At 50.8% G+C, this 24,411-nt stretch overlaps 1 long non-coding RNA gene and 16 other non-coding genes across 17 annotated transcripts; all 17 read left to right on the plus strand.

The window, feature by feature from the left end:
* The first annotated feature begins 1,275 nt into the window (after nucleotides 1-1,275).
* On the plus strand, nucleotides 1,276-1,340 carry LOC118641042. Its single transcript, XR_004961510.1, has one exon. It is a non-coding gene; the product is annotated as a small nucleolar RNA SNORD109A (small nucleolar RNA).
* A 791-nt stretch (nucleotides 1,341-2,131) lies between these two features.
* Nucleotides 2,132-2,228, plus strand: LOC118641084. Its single transcript, XR_004961546.1, has one exon. It is a non-coding gene; the product is annotated as a small nucleolar RNA SNORD116 (small nucleolar RNA).
* Nucleotides 2,229-2,733: 505 nt separating this feature from the next.
* On the plus strand, nucleotides 2,734-2,828 carry LOC118641062. Its single transcript, XR_004961527.1, has one exon. It is a non-coding gene; the product is annotated as a small nucleolar RNA SNORD116 (small nucleolar RNA).
* A 165-nt stretch (nucleotides 2,829-2,993) lies between these two features.
* Nucleotides 2,994-10,038, plus strand: LOC118640897. Its single transcript, XR_004961487.1, has 6 exons — nucleotides 2,994-3,103; nucleotides 3,759-3,892; nucleotides 4,679-4,810; nucleotides 5,336-5,465; nucleotides 7,635-7,764; nucleotides 9,913-10,038. It is a non-coding gene; the product is annotated as an uncharacterized LOC118640897 (long non-coding RNA).
* Nucleotides 3,339-3,432, plus strand: LOC118641052. Its single transcript, XR_004961518.1, has one exon. It is a non-coding gene; the product is annotated as a small nucleolar RNA SNORD116 (small nucleolar RNA).
* LOC118641089 lies at nucleotides 4,119-4,211 on the plus strand. The gene has a single exon (XR_004961551.1). It is a non-coding gene; the product is annotated as a small nucleolar RNA SNORD116 (small nucleolar RNA).
* On the plus strand, nucleotides 5,040-5,136 carry LOC118641074. The gene has a single exon (XR_004961538.1). It is a non-coding gene; the product is annotated as a small nucleolar RNA SNORD116 (small nucleolar RNA).
* LOC118641087 lies at nucleotides 5,701-5,792 on the plus strand. Its single transcript, XR_004961549.1, has one exon. It is a non-coding gene; the product is annotated as a small nucleolar RNA SNORD116 (small nucleolar RNA).
* On the plus strand, nucleotides 7,989-8,079 carry LOC118641065. The gene has a single exon (XR_004961530.1). It is a non-coding gene; the product is annotated as a small nucleolar RNA SNORD116 (small nucleolar RNA).
* A 236-nt stretch (nucleotides 10,039-10,274) lies between the features above and the next one.
* LOC118641058 lies at nucleotides 10,275-10,368 on the plus strand. Its single transcript, XR_004961523.1, has one exon. It is a non-coding gene; the product is annotated as a small nucleolar RNA SNORD116 (small nucleolar RNA).
* A 2,508-nt stretch (nucleotides 10,369-12,876) lies between these two features.
* Nucleotides 12,877-12,967, plus strand: LOC118641060. Its single transcript, XR_004961525.1, has one exon. It is a non-coding gene; the product is annotated as a small nucleolar RNA SNORD116 (small nucleolar RNA).
* Nucleotides 12,968-15,144: 2,177 nt separating this feature from the next.
* On the plus strand, nucleotides 15,145-15,241 carry LOC118641085. The gene has a single exon (XR_004961547.1). It is a non-coding gene; the product is annotated as a small nucleolar RNA SNORD116 (small nucleolar RNA).
* A 737-nt stretch (nucleotides 15,242-15,978) lies between these two features.
* On the plus strand, nucleotides 15,979-16,075 carry LOC118641079. The gene has a single exon (XR_004961542.1). It is a non-coding gene; the product is annotated as a small nucleolar RNA SNORD116 (small nucleolar RNA).
* A 2,364-nt stretch (nucleotides 16,076-18,439) lies between these two features.
* Nucleotides 18,440-18,534, plus strand: LOC118641072. The gene has a single exon (XR_004961536.1). It is a non-coding gene; the product is annotated as a small nucleolar RNA SNORD116 (small nucleolar RNA).
* Nucleotides 18,535-19,033: 499 nt separating this feature from the next.
* Nucleotides 19,034-19,128, plus strand: LOC118641063. Its single transcript, XR_004961528.1, has one exon. It is a non-coding gene; the product is annotated as a small nucleolar RNA SNORD116 (small nucleolar RNA).
* A 2,546-nt stretch (nucleotides 19,129-21,674) lies between these two features.
* LOC118641081 lies at nucleotides 21,675-21,771 on the plus strand. Its single transcript, XR_004961544.1, has one exon. It is a non-coding gene; the product is annotated as a small nucleolar RNA SNORD116 (small nucleolar RNA).
* A 2,509-nt stretch (nucleotides 21,772-24,280) lies between these two features.
* On the plus strand, nucleotides 24,281-24,377 carry LOC118641080. Its single transcript, XR_004961543.1, has one exon. It is a non-coding gene; the product is annotated as a small nucleolar RNA SNORD116 (small nucleolar RNA).
* The last annotated feature ends 34 nt before the right edge of the window (nucleotides 24,378-24,411 follow it).

A 24,411-nucleotide genomic window follows, 5' to 3' on the forward strand; every position in this document is an offset into this window, starting at 1 on the left:
CAGCTTGTCTATGCTGTTTGTAACAGTTTCAGTGTTCGTTTGGCTTTCTTCTAGAGTACCTGTCTCGCAGCACCCTGATCCATCTGTCTTCCTTTTCCCCTGTTGTAGAGCATTCTCATAAAGTCCTCATTTGGTGTTCTGCAGTTTTAGAAGTTCTCATTCAAAGGTCAAAATGCTGTGTCTCTATTTTGCACAGCATGATAGAAGGGATTATTAACTGTTGTAGAGGGAAGAATTCAGAGGGGTGCCCTGGCCGGTTTGGCTTAGCGGTAGAGCATTGGTCCCCGGACACGTGTTTGATTCCAGACAAGGGCACATACCTTGATTGTGGTTCAGTCCCCGGCCCTGGTTGGGGTCGTGCAGGAAGCAACCAGTTGATGTCTCTCTCACATTGATGTTTCTCTCACCCGCCACCTCCACTCGATCTGAAGATAATTGGAAAAAAGTATCCTCAGGTGAGGATTTTTGAAAAAAAAAAATTCAGAGGGGAAGTAAGTGAAGAAACGAAGGGCCAAGGGCGGTGAAGAACCAAGCAACTGATTATGTGCCAAGCACTGGAAGGGTGGGGATGCCTGTCTGATAAATACTTATGACAGAGCCAACTCTTGTACTTGATTTTTAAATGAAATTCAGATATTTTCTGATCTGATTTATATTCCTTGATGTTTGGCTGGAGGTCAAAGGTTAGAATAAGTTACCATACTTGGGAGAAGAAAGGTGAGCAGCTACTTTGGTGCTTTTGAAATTACTTGTGTGTGTTGTGGTTAGTGAGGTCAGCACGTGAAATTCTTCGGGCTCATTCTTCAGAGGCTCAGTGGAGAGAATTTGCTGATAGATTCCTTTCTTAGGTGTGCCTACTTTGTTAAAGGAATCTTTGTTATTGATCTTTTCCTTTATTAAATGCAAATCTCTTTGAAATCTACTTCTAGAATGTCTACTGCACATTTATTCTTTTTTTTTTTTCCTCACTCGAGGACATTTTTTGTTCAGATAGAGTGGGAGAAGGAGAGAGAGAGAGAGAGAAACATCGATGTGAAAGGGAAACATCGAGTGGCTGCCACCCGCACGACCCAACCAGGGCTGGGGACAAACTGCAAGCGAGGTACGTGCCCTTAGCGGGAACCAAACCCGGGTCTCTCTGGACTGCAGGCCGATGCTCTAACCGCTGAGCCAAACTGGCCAGGGCTGCACATTTATTCTTTATTCATAATTTAGGGAAACCTGAAGAAGGTAATCCTGGCTGAGGGAGTGCTCGTTTGGGGAGGGGCCGTGTCTGGATCTGCCAGGAGCACAGGGTCTGAGGGTCTGAGAGACTCGGTCCAGATGCCAGCCTGAGGTCCAGATGTGTGGCCCTCACCAGGAGAGCTGAGACGCTAGAGCGTGGCTCTGTCCACGGAGCCTCGGTGGCATCGGTGCAGCTGTGAGCTTTGTCTCGCTCTCAGACCGGGGCCCGGTGTCCTGCTAAGGAGACGGTTGCCCTGTAGGTATGAGCAGTGATCCAAGACTCGCTTCCTTTCGCTGACTTCAAACAGAGAGGTAGATGGATTCTGTGTGTAGGAAGTTGGTTCTGGAACAGTGAATGAGGACCCAAAATAAAGATTGAATTAACAAGGAGACGGGCCACTGTGATGGATGCTGAAGGTCTCACTAGGGTTGGGGGAAAAGAAGGAAACCCAGCATGCGGGTCTTAATGCACAGTGGCACACATTTTAGTGCTTTGTTGTCTTACTGTTGACTATTTTCTGAGATTATATTTTTGCCTTTTTTCTGTTTATCTGAGGCAGAAGGCTGAGTGAGGTTCTCTATGAAAAGACAAACCTACCTTTCCTTGGATGATGGGAGGTGCCGGGAGTCCTGGAAGAAGTGTGTCCCTGGGTGTGCACCCTGCCTGTGGATTGCACAGTAAGGTCAGTGTTCCTCTCACCTGCGTTCTGCCATTAGTGCTAGAATTACATAGACCTACATGTGGTCACGTGTCCACAGGTCCCCAGTGGCACATGGGGTTTTGCTCCAAATGTATTGACTGTTGGATCTGGAGACTCCAGGCCACTAGGGGACTCTGAGGTCATTTGCTCAGTAGGTGAGCTGTTCGGCCTGTCTTGCTAACATGTCCTGCTTCTAGAACGTGCTCGGATCGATGATGAGTCTCCCTTATATAAGCATTCCTTGGAAAAGCTGAACAAAATGAGTGAGAACTCCAACCGTCGTTCTCATCGGATCTGAGGTCCAGCACGTTTAGGGCTCCAGGGAAGGCAGGAGTGAGGGACAGCTCCCCTTGGTCACACTCTTGGAAGCACCAGTTAGGGTCTTGTTACTTGACAACTTGGGTATGCTTCTCAAATGTGCGTGTTATTTTTCTACACTTCCCAGGTGGGAGTTCCGTCCTCAGCCACGAGGAGACAACCTTCCTTTCCTTCGATGAGGAGGTGTGCAGGAGTCCTGGTGGAAGTGTTTCTGGGTGTGCATCCTGCCTGTGGATCGCTCAGGAAGGTCAGCATCCCTTTGCCCTAAATTATATCAGACGTTTTAGGATTTGTTAGAGCTGCTAGAGGCAGCCTGTCCACAGGTTCCCCGTGGTACATGGGGTTTTCTGCGAGAGTGATTGATGGTTCCCCTTGCACAGTGGCTTGAATCTGGATGCTGCAGGCCAGTGCAGGATGCTGAGGTCATTGGCTCACTACCTGAGCTACCCAGCCTGACTTGATAGCATAACCAGGATCCCAGAATGTGCTCGGATCGATGATGACTCCCTCATATAAGCATTCCTTGGAAAAGCTGAACAAAATGAGTGAGAACTCCAACCGTCGTTCTCATCGGATCTGAGGTCCAGCACGTTTAGACCCCAGGGACAGTAGGAGTGAGGGACAGCTCCCTTGGTCATACTCGAACAAGCACCAACCAGTCAAGGTCTTGTTATCAGAGAATTTGGGTACGTTTCTCAAATGTGCATGTTATTCTCTACACTTCCCAGGTGGAGAGGCCATGCAAGGTCACTGTCAACCAAGAAGACACGACCTTCCTTTTTGTTGATGACCGGAGGTGTGCTGAAGTCCTGGTGGAAGTGTTCCTGGGTGTGCACCCTGCCTGTGGATCGCTCAGGAAGGTCAGCATCCCTGCCCTGAATTGTTTCAAACTGTAGGATTTGTTAGAGCTGCTAGAGGCAGCCTGTCCACAGGTTCCCCGTGGTACATGGGGTTTTTGCAAGAGTGACTGACTTTTCCTCTTGCTCAGTGGTGTGGATCTTGATTTGCCACTGCAGTGGAGGTGGCAGTTCATTGGCTTACCCAGTAAATTGTCAGCCTACCCTGGTCAGTTAACCAGCGTCCCATAACGTGCTCGGATCGATGATGACTCCCTCATAAAAGCATTCCTTGGAAAGCTGAACAAAATGAGTGAGAACTCCAACCGTCGTTCTCATCGGATCTGAGGTCCAGCACGTTTAGGGCCCCAGGGAAGGTAAGAGTGAGGGACAGCTCCCCCTGGTCAACGCATGCAAGCGTCATCCAAAACTTCCCCTTTTTTATGTTTTTTGAAGGAACGGGTCTTCCTTCATTGGCATGCAGGGCTTGCTTCTTTATATGAGGAGGCCTTTGCCCACAGACACATACAACATACACGTTCAGACTGGCCTACGTGCATTGCATCAGTATCCTTCAGTGATCCTCAGGGGCAGAAGTGTGTAGAGGGTGACATGGATGATTACCTGAGGACCTGGCTACACTACTCTAATGCACCTATGATTTTTGTCCACTTCTCAGGTGAAGTTGCATTGTACGGTTCTTTTTCGGCCAAGAAAAGAAGACATTTCTGTCCTTTAATACCAGAGGTTCACATGATTCCCAGAGGAAGTGTGGTTCTGACGGCTCAGCGAGCCTGGGGATCACTCAGGAAGGTAAGCGTTGCTGTGCTCCAAGTTCAGCCATCATTTATTGAATTTCTTATAGATGCTAGAGGTTTTTGTTGGGGTTTCCTTAATGGCATGTAGGATTTCCCTTTAAAAGTTAGCTGAGTGGCTGGGATCTGAATCCTACATGCCATTGGAGGACTGTGAGGTCATTGCCTCTCCCAATGAGCTGTTCATGCGCCTTGTAAATTATAGTGCATTCCGGGATGGGCTCAGATCGATGATGATTTACCCATATGGGTTCCTTGGAAAAACTGAACAAAATGAGTGAGAACTCCTACTGTCCTTCTCATCAGACGGGAAGTCTAGCACAGTTAGTGCTGCAGGGACAGTAAGAGTGAGAGACATCTTGATTTTGGTCACACATTTGGAAGCACCTGCTGATTTGTCAGCTTTTGAGAGCATTCTGGTGAGGGCCAGTGGCTTTGTCGCCATCCATGGTTTCCATGATTCAAGGGTTCCTTTTGAATTCACAGTGTTTGTTGCACTGGTGGCTCTCAGTGCCTCACCCTTTTTTTTTTTTTTTTTTAGAATCACAGTGTGATTCCAGGGATCTTTGCTCAAGGTGTCCTAGTTCAGGTGCTCGGACCTGTGTGGACACACTTGCACACCTACCTACCCTCACGGAATCACACATGCCTGCAGTTGATGAGGGACAGAAGAACATGCTAGTCAGATGTAACGATTACCGCCAGGGAAAAGATGGCAGTGTCTCACTACCTGAGCCCCTGGGTACGTTTCTTAAATGTTCATGTGATTCTCTACACTTCCCAGGTGGAGTGGCCGTACAAGGCTCACCATCGACCATGAAATGACGACCTTCCTTTGATGAGCGGTGGCGTGCTGCGGGAGCCTGGAAGACGGGTGTCCCTGGGTGTGCACCATATCTGTGGATTGCTCAGGAAGGTGAGCATTTCTCTGCCCCAAGTTCTGCCATTTGCTTGAGAATTTCATAGGCCTATCCATGTGTCTCTAGTGCTATGCTGGGCTTTATCTATGAGTTGGATGGACTGTTACTGTTGCCTAGTGGTTTAGACACAGTTAATCCAAGCCGCTGGAGAACTCTGAAGTAATTGGCTCACTAGATGAGCTTCCCCGTACCTCACCAAAATGTCCTGCATCCCTGAATGTGCTCGGATCAATGATGACTCCCCCTCATATAAGCATTCCTTGGAAAAGCTGAACAAAATGAGTGAGAACTCCAACCGTCGTTCTCATCGGATCTGAGGTCCAGCACATTTAGGGCCCAGGGAAGGCAGGAGTAAGGGACAGCGCCCCTTGGTCACCCTCATGCAGAATCACCCAGGGGTCAGCATCAGAGAGTCTCTTGGCTTGTAGTCAGTGTTTTCATGGCACTGGTGACATGGGCTAATTATATGAGGATTTGGGTATGTTTCTCAAATGCACCTGTGATTTGTGTCCACTTCTCAGGTGGAGGTGCCCTGCAAGGTTCTTCAGACAAGAAAAGAGGATCTTTCTCTCCCTGGATGACCTGAGGTTCATGGGAACCACAGCAGCTCTGTGGCTCTGAGTGCACCGAGCCTAGGGATCACTCAGGAAGGTGAGTGTTGCTCTGTTCCAAGTTCACCTGTTAGCTTTTAGATTTATTAGTTTGGTAGAGGTGGCCTATTTGGGTGTCCTGAATGGCACACGGGGTTGTCCTACAAGAATGATGTGTTCCTCTCGTTCATTTGCTGGGTTATGCCTCCTGCAGGCTGCTGGAAGGCAGGTCATTGGCTCACACCGTGAGTGGTCCAACCTGTCTTGTACATTTTCCAACACTCCAGAATATGCTCGGATTTGTGATGACTTCCTCATGTGCATTCCTTGGAAATCTAAGCAAAATGAGTGAGAACTCCTACTGTATTTCTCATTTGAACTGGGGCCCAGTGTGTTACATGTCCTGGGGGCAATAAGAGTGAGAGACAGCTTTATTTTGGTCACACAATTGTAAGAACCAACCAGTACATCAGCATTTGGGCACTTTATTGTAGGGGTCTGTAGCTCTTCCACTATGGTTGGGTGTCCATGAATCAAAACTTTGTATGATTCAGGAGTAGTTTATATGAGTTGTCTTTGTTGGGGTAGTGTTCATCTAGCATTTCAGTCCTGTGAGTGGGAGAGTATGGCATTGGCCTTGGCTCAGTTCCCTCGTGGCATGGATCTGTGAAAGCCAGGTTTCTGCCTCAGAATTACCCTCTGAAGTACTGGCTTTGTCACCATGAACATAGTGAGAGCCCTAGGCCTGACAGGTTCTTGCTTTTGACCTGGTGAGGAATGTTCATGCCCGGAGTTAGTGAATTACAGATGATTTGCTCCAACGTAGCAATTGGGATCTCCTGTTTGTAACATTCTTGCTTATTGCACATGCGTGGTGCTCAACCATGGACTGCGCTGTGCTCCATGATCTGAAGTGAAGACCCTGTGTTTTCTTTTTCTTTTTATTGAATTTATGGTAGTGGCATTGGATAATAAGGTCATATAGGTTTCAGGTATGTACTGTATTGTGTTGACCCTGTAGTGGTTGATGTCTTGTCCAGGAAGGGAAGTTCACCCAAGAGGACAGGTCGGTGTGATTCAGTGGATTTGCACTGTCTCTGTTTTCATGGTGGTCATCAGCTTCTCTGGAATTTATCTGGGCCCTGGTGGGATGCCTACTGCTGTCTACTAGGGAAGGTTCGGATCCTTTGTATATGGCACTGAGTTGGCTGAAGGCTCACTTGGTGTCTCCATTTCAGGGAAGAGAGGACAAGGTTATCTGTTTTGAGCACCTTGATGAGGTCCAGTTGCTTATTAAAGCTGGTCAGTCCACCAAGCATACTGTACATTGCTTAGTCGAACATTCCCTTTGACCCTTGGCCCTGCTCAGAACTGATGATTTTAAGGTCAAAGTTTTTCTCCAGGCTGGTTTGATTTTCCTGGCCCTGGAGTCTTACATCTCCTTTGGGAGATTTAGGTTTTCCCTGGAAGTCTGTGGGCAGAGACCATGAGTGCTGGGATGTCAGGGCTGCCACCAAGGAGACTGACACCCCGTTGGGAGAGGGCCGCGTGTTGCCTTTGGTTTTGGTTTTGCGCAAGGTGCATCTCAGTTCAGTTCTGGCCCTTGTGTTCATGACTGGATCATTTGTGCTTTGTGAGGTCCCTGGTGGGATCACCTGCTAAAGGTGGGATCCCTTGCAGAATCAAAGGCTGTGGCATGAGAAAGCAAACTTCATGGCTGTGCTCCCTGAGAGACTGTGTCTGCCAGGTGCCAGTGACCCCACAAAATGTGGGTGGTTTTGTTGTTCCAGCATGGTGTTTGTGAAGCTACAGAATGTCCAAATTGACATCACACTCAGACAGGAGAAGGGCGTGAGTGGCATTGGTGTGATTTGTTCCGAAGGAACGGCTGTGAAAGGGAGAGTTTGTTGACTGTTTCAGAGTCTTCCTGGTTCGTGTTTCAGGCTTTGTCTTGAGGCCACATCTTCCTTTTTGAGAACCGGAGTGTGATGTTAGGATCTGGGCCCACAGTGTGTTTGTTCAGGTGTCGAGTCCTCTGGGTAGGGCAGACGCACACACGACTGCATGCCCACTTCCCTCATGATATCACCTATGCCTGCAGTCACTCCTGAGGGGTAGGGGCATGTCCGGTGGACTGAAGGCTTGCCCAGGGGAAATGTTGGAAAGGAACTTCCTATGGGAATCCGAGTACATTTCTCAAATGTGCATGTGATGTCGCTACACTTCACAGGTGGATTGGCCCTCCCAGGATCATTGCCAGCTATGAAGAGACCAGCTTTCTGTCCTTTGACTGGAGGTGCCCGGGATCCCTGAAAGTAGTGTGTCCCAGGGTGTGCACCATGCCCATGGATCGCTCAGAGGTAAGCATTCCTCCGACCCGTGTTCTGCCATTTGGTTTAGCATTTCATGGACCTGCTGGAAGCAGCTTGTCCACGTGCGTCTAGTGATGTGCTGGGTTTTGCTCCAAAAGTGGACTGACGGTCCCGTTTGCTCAGTTGCTTGGATCTGTGTGCTCAGGACACCGAAGGACACTGAGGTCACCGGCTCACAGGAGCCATGTAGTTCACCTCTCCTAAAACGTGCAGGATCGATGATGACTCCCTCAAATGCATTCCTTGGAAGCTGAACAAAATGAGTGAGAACTCCAACCGTCGTTCTCATCGGATCTGAGGTCCAGCACGTTTAGGGCCCCAGGGACGGTAGAAGTGAGCGACGACTCCCCTTGGTCACGCTCTTGCAAGCACGACTCAGTGTCCATATTTGCATGGCGTTAGTTGGGTGTTTATGATAGGTGGTCGGCTCAGGCCAATATTTGTCTTTGTTGCTTCTTCCTATCTACTCCTTAAAGCGGTGTAGTTTGGTCTTGCCAACCATGGCGTGTCGCTGTTTGGGTTCTTTGTGTGGATTGTAAGAACAGAGGCTTCCATGGTTTTGATTGGAGTCCTAGGGCTGGCAATTTTTGGAACTGGTTCTGGTCCTTTCGCTCAGTGAGGAAATTTGAACCCGCCATGGGTTTTGCGGGTGGATATGGAGGGATGGTTAGGCCATGGCGCTGCAGCTGGCAGCTTCTTTAGCTCAACTACTTGCCCAGCCCACATGCAAGGTGGGCATACCTGGACTGGGCATGGACCCAGCTCTGAACTGACGGTGCTGCAGTGGCTGATGGCTTAGACAGCGATGAAAGTGCAAGGAGAGAACATGTCGTCCTGTGCTCCATGGGCTGTGCTGTTTCCTTGTGTTCCTAGTGGAAGCACTGGGCATCTTGGACTCTCAGGGCCATGAGTGGACATATAGGGGGTGCCTGCCAGGGAATGTTCAGGGATCTTGCATATGGCACAGTCGGCTCTGGCCTCTGTTCACATAACTTCTTCATTCCTGTAGTGGCATTAGTGGTTTTTCTCCTTGTCCATTTTAAGAGTTCCCCTGGGCCATGGCTGCTTCCCAGCACTTCTTGGTTTGAATGACTTGCTTGACACTTCCTGTCCTTTATTCCCTTGGCTGGGAGCCTTCCAGGCCAACATGCTTCCTGGGAGGTCGCTGTCTTCTTGGCAGCGCGACTCCCATTTCACTCAGTGGGATCCAGATTCACAGTGGGAGCCTGTGAACATGTGCAGGGACTGTGGGTGCCATGGCTCTAGGCGCAGAGCTGTGGACATATTTCTGCCTTGGAAAATGTTCACGTGCTCTGTGCATACGATGTGCTGTATTGAGCTCCTCCCCGTCTTCACGGATGAATTGGAGCTCTACGATGTCACCTGGTGGTGGTCCAGTGCGGAGGGGTTGGTTACGTTGAATCCCAGGGGTCAACATACGCAGTGTCTCTGGATGAGTTTTCATCCAAGTTTCAACTGGGCTTTGAGTCCTTTGTGGCGAAGACCACGAATGTCACTCGGGTTTCTTTTTGTGCCTCTGAGGGCATTTGGCTTCGCCAGCAGGAACAGGAGCCTGGCCTGATGTCACATCAGATGACGCCAGCATCCTTTGACCCATCATTCCTGTGCTGATGGAGCCAGGCTCTGTGGGTGGTCACCAGGTTTCCATCAGGCGCAGTTCATGTTGGACAGTTTTCGGGGATGAAATGGCGACATTGATGTCACATCCAAAAGTGCGTGAAATCAGTGTGTTTTTCTTGTGGTGGTTGTTTAGCAGGAATGGTTCTGAGGAAAGGAGCACTTGGCTTAGTTTAGCAGCCCCATGGGATCAATTTTCCCTTTTGTGACTTGAAGAAACAGGTCTTCCTTTACGGAGGCGCAGGGGTGCAGCCAGGCATCAGTGCCCAGGGCATGCTCAGTCCTACGAGGAGTCCCTGCCCATGAACACACACATGCACCTGTGCACACTGACCTGACATGCATGCTGTCCCACGCCTTCAGTCAATATGTCTGGGACAGAAGTGCATGAAAATCAGATTCAGGTCCTACTGAGGGGGAAAAGATGGTATGGATTAATTACCCGAAGATTTATAATGTTTATCAAACATGCATATGTTTTTTCTGTGCATTTCTCAGGTGGAGTTGCATTGCAGAGTTCTCTTCGGCCCAGAAAAGAAGACATTTCTCTCTGGATGATTGGAGGTTCCCGGGAACCTCAGCAGATACTTGGCCCTGAGTGTGCACCCCTCCAAGGCAACAATTGGGAAGGTGAGCATTGCGTTGCTACATGTTCAGCCAACTGCTCTTTGATTTCTTAGAGGTGGCTCATTTGGTGTCTTCAGTGGCCTGAGGACTTTGCTCTAACAGTGGATCAAGTGTCCCTCTTGCTCTGTGGCTCGGATCTTGATCCTCTAGGCAGCTGAAGGACTCTGAACTCTTTGACGCAATGAGCTGCTCAGCCAGCCTTGCTAAATTTTCCAGTATCCCAGTACGTGCTCGGATCGATGATGACTCCCTCATGTAAGCATTCCTTGGAAATCTGAACAAAATGAGTGAGAACTCATACCGTCGTTCTCATCGGATCTGAGGTCCAGCACGTTGAGTGCCTCAGGGACCATAGGAGTTAGGGACAGCTCTCCTTGGTCACACTCTTCTTGCAAGCACCACCCAACACGGCAGCATTTGAGCACCTTCTTTCTGAGGGTCAGTGGCTTCACCTCTCAATGGGCATCCATGAGTGAAAGGTTCTGGGCTGAATGTCCAGTTTTTGTTGGCTTGGTGGCCTCCGAGCATTTCCATCCCAGGAGTCGCAGAACATGGCTGGCCTAGTCCCAGTGAGCTTACAGCGTGTCTGTGTTTGCCAGGTCCCTGCTCACACGTGGGCACTGATGGTCTCTCACGGGCATTGAAGAGCAACACTTGCCTATTTCTGATGGGAGCCCAGCATGCGGGTAGCAGTATCTGTCCCTGCCTTTAGACTCGTGGGGCCTTGATTCCCCAAGGTGTCAGTGTACATCGTAGGTGTGACCCTCACTGCTGCAGTGGGAAGTGCCTGTTGGTAACACACTCACCAGGCATATTCACGACAGCCATCCATGGACTGTGCAGTGAGCATGCTGTGGTGGATGGTGGCCTGGACAGGCAGGGTGGATAACCAAGAGGACAGCTGGTGTGTGATTCCATTTGCTTCCTTGGGATGTACTGTCTTCGTTTGATCCAGGGAAGTTCTTGGCTTCCGAGATTTCTCTAGGCCCTTATGGGGCTGACAGTGGTTCCTGCTAAGGAAGGTTCAGGGCCTCGCATATGGTGTTGTAGTGGGTGGAGGTTCTTCACTTGGCATCTTTTCAGACAGTGGGGCTCAATGGTCTGTCTTTAGTGCATTGAGGTGGTTCAGTGGCCCGTCACAGCCTGCCAGCTGGCCAGCACCGGTCACACTGCTTACGGGAACATTCCCTTTGACCTTTTGTCCTGTAGCTTGGCAATTTTAAGGTCAAAGTATATCTTCAGGGTGCTCTGATTTTCTTTTTTCTGGTGCAGAAAAAAAGTACATCTTTTCCTGGTGGTTTAGAATCTTGTGTGGTACCTGTAGGCAGGCAGCGGCTGGAATGCTGGGACCCCGAGCACTGACTGGTCCCTTGGAAGTTCACGTCTTTGGGTGGACGATACATATGTTCTCACTTCTTGTCCTCGTGTTCCTGAATGGACCATCTGAGCTTTGTGAGGTCGTTCCTGGGAGCACCTACCAAGGGTGAGCTCACTTGTTGAGTCCAGGTGGACGACTCATGCAAAACCCAGATCTCTCATGGCTGGTCCCTGGCGCTCACGGCTCCATGTTGGGCGTGTGATGGAGGCAGCTCTCCATCACAGGCATGAGGATGCTCCTGCGTCCAGGAGCTGAGTGTTGTAACATTTCCACAGAGGTCAGGCCTTGAATCTTCCTGGGTGAGGAAACGCCAGGTCCCAGGAGGGGATGTACCCTGGTCCAGCGCGGTGTCACCCTGGGTCGTGGTAGTGAAGAGGAGCCATTCCTGCACGGTTAGCAGTGGACTGGGAGGGCGTTCAGCTGAGTGAGTTCAAAGACATCGCTGAACTCACATGGCCACTCAAGATTAGCACAGGCTCTGTCCGCCAGAAGGCCGTTGGTGCTCCGTGTGATGGGTGGCTGTGTTGTTGAGGCTGTCACAAGTCTCTCAGAGGGTGGTTTATTCATGACACCTGGCAGATAAACAGGCTCCTTACTGACATGGTGTAGAATGGGTGTGGTGTGTTCAGAAGGAGTGGCTGTGGAAGAGGGAGTCTATTGACTTGCACCAACCTCTCGATGTCAGAGTTTGGTCATGTCTTTTGAAGGACCCGTCTTCCTATGTTGGGAATCAGGCTGTGTTGCTAGTGTTTTGGGCCCAAGATGGGCTTGCTCAGGTGCCGAGTCTTCTGCTCAAGACATGTGCACATGGCTGTACGCCGCCCCCCCATGGTGCCCCACATGCCTTAAGTCACTCCTGAGGGACATAGGAACCTGCACACGGCTGTACCCCCCCCCCATGGTGCCCCACACGACTGCAGTCACTCCTGAGAGAGACAGGAACCTGCACACGGCTGCACGCCCCCCCATGGTGCCCCACATGCCTGCAGTCATTATTGAGGGACAGAGGAATGTGATAGACAGACGCAAGGCTACCGGGGAAAAGGTTGGCATGGATATTGTTCCCTGAGAAACCTGGGTATGTTTCTCAAACGTGCGTGTGATTTCTCTACACTTCCCAGATGGAGTGGCCATGCAAGGCTCGCTGTCAACCATGAAGAGAGAACTTTTCTCTCAATGACCGGAGGCGTGTGGGAGTCCTGGAGGAGCGTGTCCCTGGGTGTACACCATGCTGAAGAGCAGTCAGGACGGTAAGATTTCTTCTCCCCACGCCTGACATTTGGCTTAGGAACTCATCGGCCTGACACAGATACCTGTCAACACGTCCCTGATGTTACGCTGGGTTTGTCTCAAGGGTGGATTGACCGCCCCTCTTGGTTGCTCCGGAAAAGTGTAGGACACTAAGTGAGCCACCAAGCCTGCCTCAGCATGGCTTTTGTTCTTCGAACAATGTGCTCGGATCGATGATGACTCCCTCAAAAGCATTCCTTGGAAGCTGAACAAAATGAGTGAGAACTCCTACCGTCGTTCTCATCGGATCTGAGGTCCAGCACGTGTCGTGTCCCCAGGACAATGGGAGTGAGGGACAGCTACCCCTGATCACACTCATGCCAGCACCACTCAGAGAATCGGCCTGAGAGCGTCCCTCATTTACTGTCATTATTTTCATTGCATCAGTCAGGTGCTTATGTTTGATGGATTTCGGGTGAATGGCTAGTCATTTTGTCACCTACTACCACATATTATGGTTCTAAAAGTTGTGTGTCTATGGCACAGGCCCGTGGAGACCATGGCCAGGTTCCTGCCTCAGATGTAGCCCTTTGATTTGTATGTTGGAACACAGAGCAGAAGCTTCTGTGGTTTCAGATTAGAGCCTCAGGCCTGGCAAATTGTGAGTCTGTTCTTGCCTTTGGCTTGGTGAGGAAATTTGGGTCCCCCATGGCACTGGGGTGGGGACAGGGGTATGATGCGGTCACGGTGCTGCAGTTGAGAGCTTGTCTAATTATACTGCTCACCTGATCTGATGCACAGTGGCCAGCCATGGACTGTGTTGGGGACCTAGGTCTGGAATCAAGATGATCCTTGACATTCCATGCCTGGGAGGTCCTCCTGTGACTCCTCGGTCTGGCGTGGGACATGCTCTTCCCACTTGTTCAGTTTCTCAGGCCTCTCTTTTGGCCCCAAGGGGACTTCCAGTTGCTCCCTTCTAGGGGTGTTTCCAGGGTCTTGTACATGGTGCTATGGGGTCCAGCTTGATCACTTGGTATATATTTTGGCCTCCAGTGGTGCTAATTTTAGCATATTGAGGACGTGCAGTGGCCTGTTCCAGACAGCTGGCTGACCAGCATTGGTTCTTACTATTTTGTGTTTTACTTCAGTTTCTGCTGTTTTTGTGGATGCAGCGTTGAGCTTGGGGGGGCGGGGGGTTTGTGTTCTTACCTGCCAGGGGTGTGGTCACTTGTCGAAACTAGGTTGTCAAGTCATGAAAATTAAATCTTTTGTGGCTGTCCTTCCTCAGGCTCCCTGTTCTTACTGGTTTAGTGACCGAGGCTACTTTTATTGGGCCTTCCCTTGCAGGTATGAGGATGCTCCTTTGGTCAGCTCAGCCGAGTCGTTATAATATGTCCAGAGATCAGGGCCCTGAATCTTCCTGGAGAAGGAAGTGCGTGGTCTCTGGAGGGGAATGTGTTCTAGGTTCAATGGGGTTTTACCCTGGGGCATGGTGGCAGAGGAGGAGTCGTTCTTGTCTGGTTACCTGCTGGCCAGTAAGGACAATTAGTCCTTAATTTCCTGGAGGATTTTCCTGGCCTTCACTGTTCAAGTCTCTACGTTTAAAACCGTATTCTTCTGCTAGAGTGCCACAGTGCCACCTGATGTGGGCTGCTGTGTGTTGTTGTGGTGGGAACTGGTTTCTATCAGATGAGATTTACCTATGGCAGCTTGACAGGACACTGTGTCCAAGTCGACCTCACACCCACAGTCAAGAAGAGGGTGTACGCAGAATTGCTGCGGTTTGTTCAGAAGGACCCACAATGGAAGATGGAATGGATAGACTACTGTAGAGCATCTTGAAGTCAGACCTACGTTCTTGCTTTTGAAGGCTCCATCCGTCTTTGTTTGGAAGCTGGACATGATGCTGAGCCCAAGGCAATGTTTGTTCAGGTCCAGAATCTTCTTTCCAGGGCCACTTGCACACACAGCTACACACCTGCCTACCCTCATGGCATCACACCCTGCAGTCACTCGTAAGGGTAGAGGTGCTTGATAGGCTGATGCAAGGCTTACCTAGGGGAAACGTTGGGATGGGTTGTGTTACCTGAGAATCCGGATATGTTTCTCAAATACACATTTGTCTTTATGCTTTCCAGATGGACTGGCCATGCAGGGCTCACTATCAATCCTGAAGAGACGGCCTTCCTTTCCTATGATGACCAGAGGTGTGCGGGAGTCCTGGAAGATGTGTGTCCTTGGGTGTGCACCCTGCCTGTGCATTGCTCAGGAAGGTAGGCAGAGAAATGCTTGCGGATTTCATGGCCCTGAACCGGGCAGCCTCTCCACGTGCCCAGTGCTGTGCTGGGCTTGGATCTGGGAGTGGAGGGACTGTTCCTGTTGCCTAGTGGTTTGGACGTGGTTGATCCAAGCTACTGATGGACTTTTAAGTAAATGGCTCACTGGATGAGCTTCCCCCTGCCTCAGAAAAGTGTCCTGCATCCCTAAACGTGCTTGGATCGATGATGAGTCTCCCTTATATAAGCATTCCTTGGAAAAGCTGAACAAAATGAGTGAGAACTCCAACCGTCGTTCTCATCGGATCTGAGGTCCAGCACGTTGGGTGCCCCAGGGAAGGCAGAAGTGAGGGATAGTGCCCCTTGGTCACATTCATGCAGAATCACCCAGGGGTTAGCATGAGAGAGTCTCCTGGCTCATAGTCGGTATTTTCATGGCATTAGGTGGGTGTTTACGATCAGTGGTGTCCAGGGATCTGAGCACAGGGCTTGCTGTTCAGTTAAGGAGGCCTCTGCCCATGAACACATATCCACATTTGCAGACCAACCTGCAAGCATTATGTCGTGCCCTTCTTCAGTCACCCCTCATACAAAGACATATGTGACAGTAGGATGCAAGGAGAAGGGATGACATGGATCTTGTTACTTGAGAAGTGGTCCGTTTCTCAAATGCACCTGTGCTTTCTGTTCACTTCTCAGGTGGAGGTGCACTGCAGTCCTGCTTCCACCAAGAAGAGACCTTGCTCGTGCTGGTTGCTCAGTGAGGTTCATAGGAGCCCAGAAGACGTGTGGGAGTGTGACTGAGCCTCAGGACCACTCAGGAAGTAAGCGTTGTTCTCCATGCCTACCTGTTTCCTTTTGTATTTTTGGAGCTGCGAGATGTAGCTTGTTGGGGTGTCCTGAATGGCACTCCCAAGAGTGGGCTGAGTATTTCTCTTGCTCAGCAGTGGGATTTGGAGGCTCCAGGCCTCTTAAACACTCTGAGGTCATCGACTCTCCCAGTGAGCTCCCCAGCTGGCCTTTCTAAATTTTGCCTGGTTTCAGAATGTGCTCGGATCGATGATGACTCTCCCTCATGTAAGCATTCCTTGGAAAAGCTGAACAAAATGAGTGAGAACTCCAACCGTCGTTCTCATCGGATCTGAGGTCCAGCACCTTTAGTGACCGTAGGAATGAGGGACAGCTTCCCCTTGGTCACACTCATGCCAGCACCACCCAGGGTCAGTGATTGAGAACCTCACATCTGGGCGCCGTTTTGTTTACCACTGCGGTTGAGTGTCCATGAATCAAGCATCCTGGTTTGATATGCCTGGTCTTTGCTGGTGTGGTGTCCATCTTCGAGCATTGTGTTGGCTTAGGCCCAGTGAGTTCACGGTATGGATCTGGGTTGGCCAGGTCCTGCTTCAGCCCTAGTCCTGGATGGTCTCTGTTTTGGGGCCTAAGGGCCACACTTCTGTGGCTCCTGATCAGATCCCAGGCTCACCATGTAGCAATACCTCGTCTTAACTTTTGGCTTGGTAAAAAATTTTGAGTTTTCCAAGGTGTCAGTGGAGAATTGTTGATGATTGGTTTACGGTGTGGTAATGGATGGAAGCTTTTGTCTTTGACATAGTCACCCAGGGTACACACACAGCAGCCAACAACTGTGCTGTGCTCCAAGCATTAGGCGAAGACACCGTGGTGTCCTGTGGCCAGGACAGGAAGGGGGAGGCATCAAGAGGACAATCGGAGTTTGAGTCCCTGGGCTCCTAAGATGTCATTGTGTCCATTTGATACATCGACTTCTCACAAGTTGCTCTGGACACCGATGGGGATGTCACTAGTTGTCCACCAGGGGAGGCTTCCGGAAGCTTGCATATGGCACTGTGGTGTATGAAGGCTGTTGGTTCGGTGTGTAAGTTGGTGTCACTTTGTGGTTCTCTGTTTAGTACAGTGGCCCAGTCAGCTGACAGGGCAGCCCACCCTGGCTCAGACTGCTTCGGGGGAGTTTCCTTTGGCCTTTGCCTTCTCAAGGCCCATAGGTTTAAGTTCCTGTACTTCGCCAGCAGGGGCCAGTGTTCCTGGTACAGGTAGCTCACACCTTGGTCCCATGGCAAGGTGTTTCGATGGAAGCCTGCGGCTTGGAGGAGACCCGGAGTACTGCTTTTTCAGGTGCTCCGCCCACGGCTTCCGAATCCCTTGGGAAAAGTCTCTGTCATTTTGTGCAGAAGATTTGTATTATTTCCATTCTTGTTCTTGTCCTGGTGAGCGGAGCATTTGAGCTTTGTGAAGACTCTGGGATTCCCTGCCAAGGGCATGGTCACTTTTGAATCCTTTATGCCTGTGCCCCCGACAGCTCCCTGCTCCGTGGTGGGTGTGGGAGTGGAGGCGGCTTTTCCTGGTGCATCCTGGAAGGCATGAGGATGCTCCTCTGGTTAATGCAGCCCAGTGTTGTAATGTTTATGTGGAGGTCTGGCCTTGAATCTCTGTGAACAGGAAGTGCCCAGTCCCTGGAGGGGAATGCCTAGTTCCATGTGGGTTTACCTTTGGTCTTCATGGGTGAACAGGAGCAATTCCTGCCTGAACATTGCTGGCCTGTGAGGGTATTGAGCCTTAGTCTGCTCATAGGCTTACGTGGCTGAGCTCACATTGCCAGTTCAGATGACAGTGGTGCTCGCTGCCTGTAGCCTGGGTGCTGCTGGTACCACCGATGCACGGGCACTTTTGTAATCGCTGCATTTGATGACCTCTAGCAAGTGTGGTTTACATGGGGCAGCGTTGAGGGACCCGCGTCCAAGTGGCCATCGCACCCACGGTCAGGAGGTGCAAATGGGTGGGTTTGGGGGTCTCAGGACAAGTGACTGTGGAAGGGAGTCGGCACATGTTTTCTGAAGGCTCCCCAGGTCAGAGTTTGCATCCTTTGTGTGGAGGACATGGCTCCCTTTGGGGGTGCAGGGTGTGATTCTAGAGTTCTTTGCCAAAGATGTGCTTGCTCAGGAGCTGAGTGCTCTGTGTGGACCACGTGCACACGGCTGCTCGCCCCGCCCTCGTGGCACCCCACACACCTGCACTCATCCTGAGGGACAGAGGAGCGGGGCAGACAGATGCAAGGCTCCCGGGGAAACGTTGACGTGGATGCTGTTCCCAGAAACCTGGGTGTCTACTCAAACATGTGTGTGGTTTCTCTACACTTCCCAGGGGCAGTGGCCGTGCAGGGCTCGCCAGCAGCCATGAGGAGACCACCTTCCTTTGATGGCCAGAAGCGTGCAGGAAGGGTGTCCCTGGGTGTGCACCACACCCATGGATCGCTCAGAAAAGTAAGTATTCCTCTGCTCCAGTTCTCCGCCATCACTTTAGATTTCATAGAACTGCTCAACGTGGCCTGTCCACGTGTCCCCAGTGGCCCCCCACAACATTCCTCTTGCTCAGTGGGTTGGATCTTGATTCTCCACTTCATTGGAGGTCTCAGATCAGTGGCTTATCCTGTGAACTGCCAGTCTGCCTGGTCAGTCACACAGCGTCCCAGAGCGTGCTTGGATCGATGATGAGTCCCTCATATAAGCATTCCTTGGAAAAGCTGAACAAAATGAGTGAGAACTCCAACCGTCGTTCTCATCGGATCTGAGGTCCAGCATGTTTAGTCCCCAGGGCAGGCAGGAGTGAGGGACGGCTCCCCTTGGTCATACACAGGCCAGCACCACTCAGGGTCATGTTACCTGCGATCTTGGATATATTTCTCAACTGTGCATGTGATTTCTCTACACTTCCCAGGTGGAGCAGCCGTGCAAGGTCACTGTCAACCATGGAGAGACGGCCTTCCTTATTGTTGGTGAACGGCGGTGTGCGGCAGTCCTGGTGGAAGTGTTCCTGGGTGTGTGTCACGCCTGTGGGTCGCTCAGGAAGGTCAGCACTCCTCTGCCCTAAATTGTATCAAACTGTAGGATTTTCTAGACCTTCTCGAGGCAGCCTGTCCACAGACTGATACATGGGGTTTGTGCAAGAGAGATTGATTGTTCCCCTGCCCAGTGGTGTCGATCTTGATTCTCCACTGCACTGGAGGTGGCAGATCATTGGCCCACCCAGTAAATTGTCAGCCTGCCCTGGTTAAACAGCATCTCAGAACGTGCTGGGATCGATGATGACTCCCTCATATAAGCATTCCTTGGAAAAGCTGAACAAAATGAGTGAGAACTCCAACCGTCGTTCTCATCGGATCTGAGGTCCAGCACGTTGAGTCCCCCAGGATAGTAGGAGGGAGGGATGGTCCCCTGGGTCACTAGTGTGAGCACCATCTGTGGCATCAGCACTTACACACCTTCGGAGGGTCAGCTGCTTCACCAGGAAGGAAAGGTCTTGGTTCGGTGGCCAGTCTCTGTTGGCGTGGTGTCAATCCAGCAGTTCTCTGCCAGGAGTCGGGGAAGCGGCATTGGCCTTTCCCAGCAAGCTCACGGTGTGGGCCTGTGTTGGCCGTATTGCTTCTTCTGTGTTAGCCCGTGGTGAGCAGGCTTGGGCACCAAAGACCCAAACTTGTCTAGCTTCTGATCAGAGCCTATGACCCAGCAGGTAGCCATACCTATTCTTGCCTTTTGACTTGGTGGTGAGGAATTCTGAGTTCCTTAAGGTATTGGGTAAGTTGTGGATGATTAGATGTTGGTGCTGCTGTCGGAAGCTTCTATTTGTCGTAGACCTGTGCAGCCCATAAACATGGTGCAGAAATGGACGTTGCTGTGGTCCTAGCACCGAGGTGAATTTGCGGCAGTGACTGGCCTGGGTGGGAAGGGACTGTCCCGGAAAGGACAGGTCTGAGTGTGTTTCCACAGGACAGACAGTCCTTGCTCCAGCTGTGGTCATTGGATTCCCAGGACTTTTTTGTGGCCCTGATGGGGCTTCCGATTGCTGTCTCCCAGGGAGGCTCAGGGCCTTCGTCCATGTGCTGCGGTGGGTGAAGTTGTTCTCCAGTCCTCTCCGTTTCAGAGTGTTGCTCACTGGTTCTGTTTTGGGTGCCTTCTGGAGGTCCTGCCTGCACTGCATCAGACTGCTTAGGTCCTGAGCCCCGAGGTTTTAAGGTCAAAGTGTTTCTCCAGGGTGGGCCGACTTTCCTGACACAGGTTCTCTCACACCTTTTCCCACAGTTGTGATTTTTGTGGAAGCCTGTGAGCTCTGCAGAGGTGCTGTGTGCTGGGGTCTCAGTGCCCTGCTGTGCACCGGCCGGCCCCTTGGAGAGGCCTGGTGTGGGAGACCTGGCCCGGTCGGGGTGGCTCTGTGGCTGGGCATCGACCTGCACCAAGACGTCACCAGTTTGATATATGGGCAGGGCACATGCCCAGGTGTGGGCCCCATCCCCAGTGGGGAGTGTGCAGGAGGCGGCCAGTCAGTGTTCTCTCATTGATGTTTTCATCTGTCTATTCCTTCCTCTCTCTCTAAAATCAATAAAGAAAGTAAATTTTAATGTGGAAGATTTTTTATTTCAGCTCTAGTACTTCAGAATGAAACATTTGAGCTTTGTGAGGTCTTCTGTGGAATTATTAGCCGAGGGTGGGGTCACGTGTTGAATCCCAGGTCGTTGGCTCATGCAAAATCCAAATTTTATGTGGCTATGCTCATCACAGGCATGAGGATGCTCCTCAGGCCAAGGCATCCGAGTGTTGTAACATTTCCACAAAGGTCAGGCCTTAAATCTTCCTGGGTGAGGAAACGCCAGGTCCCAGAAGGGGGATGTGCCCTGGTCCAATGCGGTGTTACCCTCGGTCATGGTGGTAGAAGAGGAGCCATTTCTGTCTGGTTACCTGCTGCCCATGAGGACAGTTCAGCTTAGTTATTACAGCGCTTCTCCTGACCTGAACTCCTTTGCTCACTTATGGTTAAGACAGGCTAGTTCTGCCAGAGTGCCACTGGGGCCACCTCCATGTGCATGGCTTCGTGTTCCAGTGATCACTGATTTCTGTCACGTGTGGTTTACCTGTGACAGCTTCAGCATACATGCAGTGTCCAAGCTGATGTCACAGTCACAGTCAGAAAGAGGGTGTACGTATAGTCGGCATGATTGGCCAGGAAGACCGGCTGTGGGAGGAGGAGTCTGTAAATTATCTTGGAAGACTCTGACGTCAGACTTGCATTCTTTGGTTTGAAGACCCTGTCTTCTGTTGTTGGGAAGCAAAGCATGATGGTGCTGGGATATGGCCATGGTGTGCTTGTCCAGTTGCTGAGTCCTCTGCACAGGGCCACCCGCGCACACCTGCACACCCTCAGGGTATCACACACACCTGATGCCACACCTAAGGGATAGAGGAACATGATAGACAGGTGCAAGGCTTACCCCCCCCGGTGGCATGGTTGGCAACGGATTTTATCATGTTCCCTAGAATCCAGGTATGTTTCTAAAATTTGCGTGGGATTCTGCTACACTTCCAGGTGGAGTGTGCGTGCACGATCATGGTCAGCTGTGATGGGGCCACCGCTTTGTCCTTTGATGCCTGTAGCTGTGTCGGAGTCCTGGACCATGTGTGTGCCTGGGTGTTCCATGCTCGGGAAGGTGAGCATTCCTATCTCCTGTGTTCTTCCATTGGACGAGGGGTTTGTAGACCTGGTACAGGCAGCCTGTTCATGTGTCCACAGTGGCCTATGGGTTGAGCTTCGAGAGGCCTGCCAGTCCCTCTCGCTGTGGCAGGGATCTGTGCATTTCTGGCCACTGGAGGCCACTGAGGTCACTGGCTCACTAGTTGAGCTGCCCAGGCTGCCTCTCCTCGATGTCTTGCTTCCAGAACGTGCTCGGATCGATGATGAGTCTCCCTCATATAAGCATTCCTTGGAAAAGCTGAACAAAATGAGTGAGAACTCCAACCGTCGTTCTCATCGGATCTGAGGTCCAGCACGTTTAGAGCCCAGGGAAGGCAGGAGTGAGGGACAGCTCCCCTTGGTCACAATCATGCCAGCACCTCCCTCGATGTCAGCCTCAGAGCGCCTCTAGACGTGCTGTCATTGCATTAGTTGGGTGTTTATGATCGATGGTGTTTGGGTGAATGGCAGGCTCTGTCTCGTCAGCTGGCTCATGTTATAGTCCTAATGGTTGGATTGCAGGACTGTGGGCCCATGCCATCAACGTGTCCTTGCTTGGATCCTGCCTCGGACATAGCCCTTCGGGTTTGCGTATGTAGAGCTGAAGTAGAACATGGTTTCTGATAACAGACCCAGGCCCAGCACATTGTGAACCTGTTCTTGCCTTTTGGGAAGTGAGGACATTAGTGCCCAACATGGGATTGGGGGTGGGGATAGAGGGAACATTCGGCCGTGGTGCTGCTGTTGGAAGCTCCTCTGTTTTAACTACTCGACCAATCTATATCCAAGGTAGTCAGCCATGGACTCTGCTGTGGACGCAGGTCTGACATTAAGAAGCTGTGTTGGCAGGTGGCCTGGAGAGGAACCGAAGGTCATTATGAGAACACATCTTACTAGGTTCTGTGGGCTGCCCTGGGATGGGATGTACCATCTCCATGTGTTTCTTCGGACCCTTTCGTCACTGGATTTCAGGGTGGCTTGTGTTCTTGTGTATAGCACAGTGGTTTCTTACCTACGTTCACTTGTTTCCTGTCCAGAGTAGTGATGCTCAGTGGACTAATTTTTTTTTTATTTTTTATTTTTTTAGTCCTCACCTAAGGACATTTTTTTGATATTTTGTTCATATAGAGTGAAAGGGAGAGAGAGAGAAACATTGATGTGAAAGGGACCCATCAAATGGTTGCCACCCACATGACCCAACCAGGGCCGGGCACAAACTGCAACCGAGGTACATGCCCTTAGCGGGAACTGAACCCGGGTCTCTCCGGACTGCAGGCCGCCGCTCTCACTGCTGAGCCAAACCGGCCAGGACTCAGTGGATTTATTTTTTAGCACCACTGAAGACATCAATGCCTGTGACTGCTGCTGGCCATCCCTAATTTTAATGGCTTGACCAACATTCTCTTTCTCCTTTGCCCATTGGCAGAGGGCTTCCCAGGTCAGTGCTACTTCATCGCTTTTATTGGAATCTGTGCATCCCATTTTCTACGGAGGGATTGTGTCTTACCAGTGGACGCATGTGGGCAGGGCAGAGACTGCCAGGATGTGTTTCCGTCTTACACATGTTCACGTGCCTTTGTTTAGAGGAAGTATCGTATTTCATCCTTCCTCCTGTTTGTGTTTGAAGCGCAGGAGCTCTAGTTGGTCACTAGTAGTGTTTTCCGTGCCAGGGGAGGAAAGAGGTCCCTTGGAATTGCATAGGGTCAAGGTTTGCAATGTCTCTGGATGAGAGTGTAGCCTAGTTTAACATGGGGTTTTGTTTGAATCGTGGTGGATGAAGACCAGACATGTTCCTTAGGTTTTATTTTGTCCCACTGGGGACATTTGGCTTTGTTAGCACAAACAGGTGCCAGGTCTGATGGTCACTTGGCCCTTTGAGTGGAGGACAGGGCCCTTTTGCCCTCTAGGTCGCATGATAATGGTGGCAGGCCATGTGTAAGTGATCTCTTGGTTTCGGTGGTCATTGTATTTCCATGAAAGGTGGTTCGTTCATGACCGTCTGGGGGAACCAGACGTTGGTGCTGCCAGTCGTGGCCATGGTCAGAGAGTGTGTATTAGGGTCGCACTGCTTTATGTGTTCCTAGAGGAATGGCTTTGAAAGAGGGAGTCTTTAGCCTCTTTCACTAGCCCTACGAGGTCAAAGTTTTCTTCACTTTCTTTTTTAAGAAAAAGGTCGTCTTTCGGGAATGCAGGCTGTTTGGTCAGTGATCTCTGCACGCGTCTTGCTATTTCAGTAGCGGAGGCTTCTCCCTACGAACACAGGCATCCATATTTTCTGACTGACCTACACGCATCATGCCAAACCCTCATGCAGTCATACCTCGGGGACAGACTAGGTGACAGTCAGATGCAGGGCCTGTGAAGGGGGGACGGATGACATGGATTAATTACCTGAGGACCTGAGTACATTACTCAAATGCACCTATATTTGTGTCTACTTCTCAGGTAAAGGTGCCCTGCAAGGTTTGTCTTCAGCCCAGAAAACAACACCTTTCGTTTTCTGGATGACCTGAGGTTCACCGGACTCCCAGGAGATGTGTGGCCCTGAGTATCCACCATGTCTGTGTGTCACTCAAGAAGGTAAGCCTTGCTCTGCCCCAAGTCCATCTATTAGCTTTCGGATATTTGGAGCTTCTAGAGGTGCTTGTTTGCATGACCTGGAATGCACATGAGGTTTCCTTCAAGAGTGGACCGAAGGGTTCCTCTTGTTCAGTGGTTGGATCTGGATGCTCCAGGCTTCTGTAGGACTCTGAGTCATTCTCTTACCCATTGAGCTGTCCAGCCTGCCTTGCTGAATTTTCCAGCTTACCAGAACGTGCTCGGATCGATGATGACTCTCCCTCATGTAAGCATTCCTTGGAAAAGCTGAACAAAATGAGTGAGAACTCCAACCGTCGTTCTCATCGGATCTGAGGTCCAGCACGTTTAGTCCCCAGGCACCATAGGAGTGAG

This window comes from Molossus molossus, unplaced genomic scaffold, assembly GCF_014108415.1.
Source record: "Molossus molossus isolate mMolMol1 unplaced genomic scaffold, mMolMol1.p scaffold_m16_p_24, whole genome shotgun sequence".
NCBI lineage: Eukaryota > Metazoa > Chordata > Mammalia > Chiroptera > Molossidae > Molossus > Molossus molossus.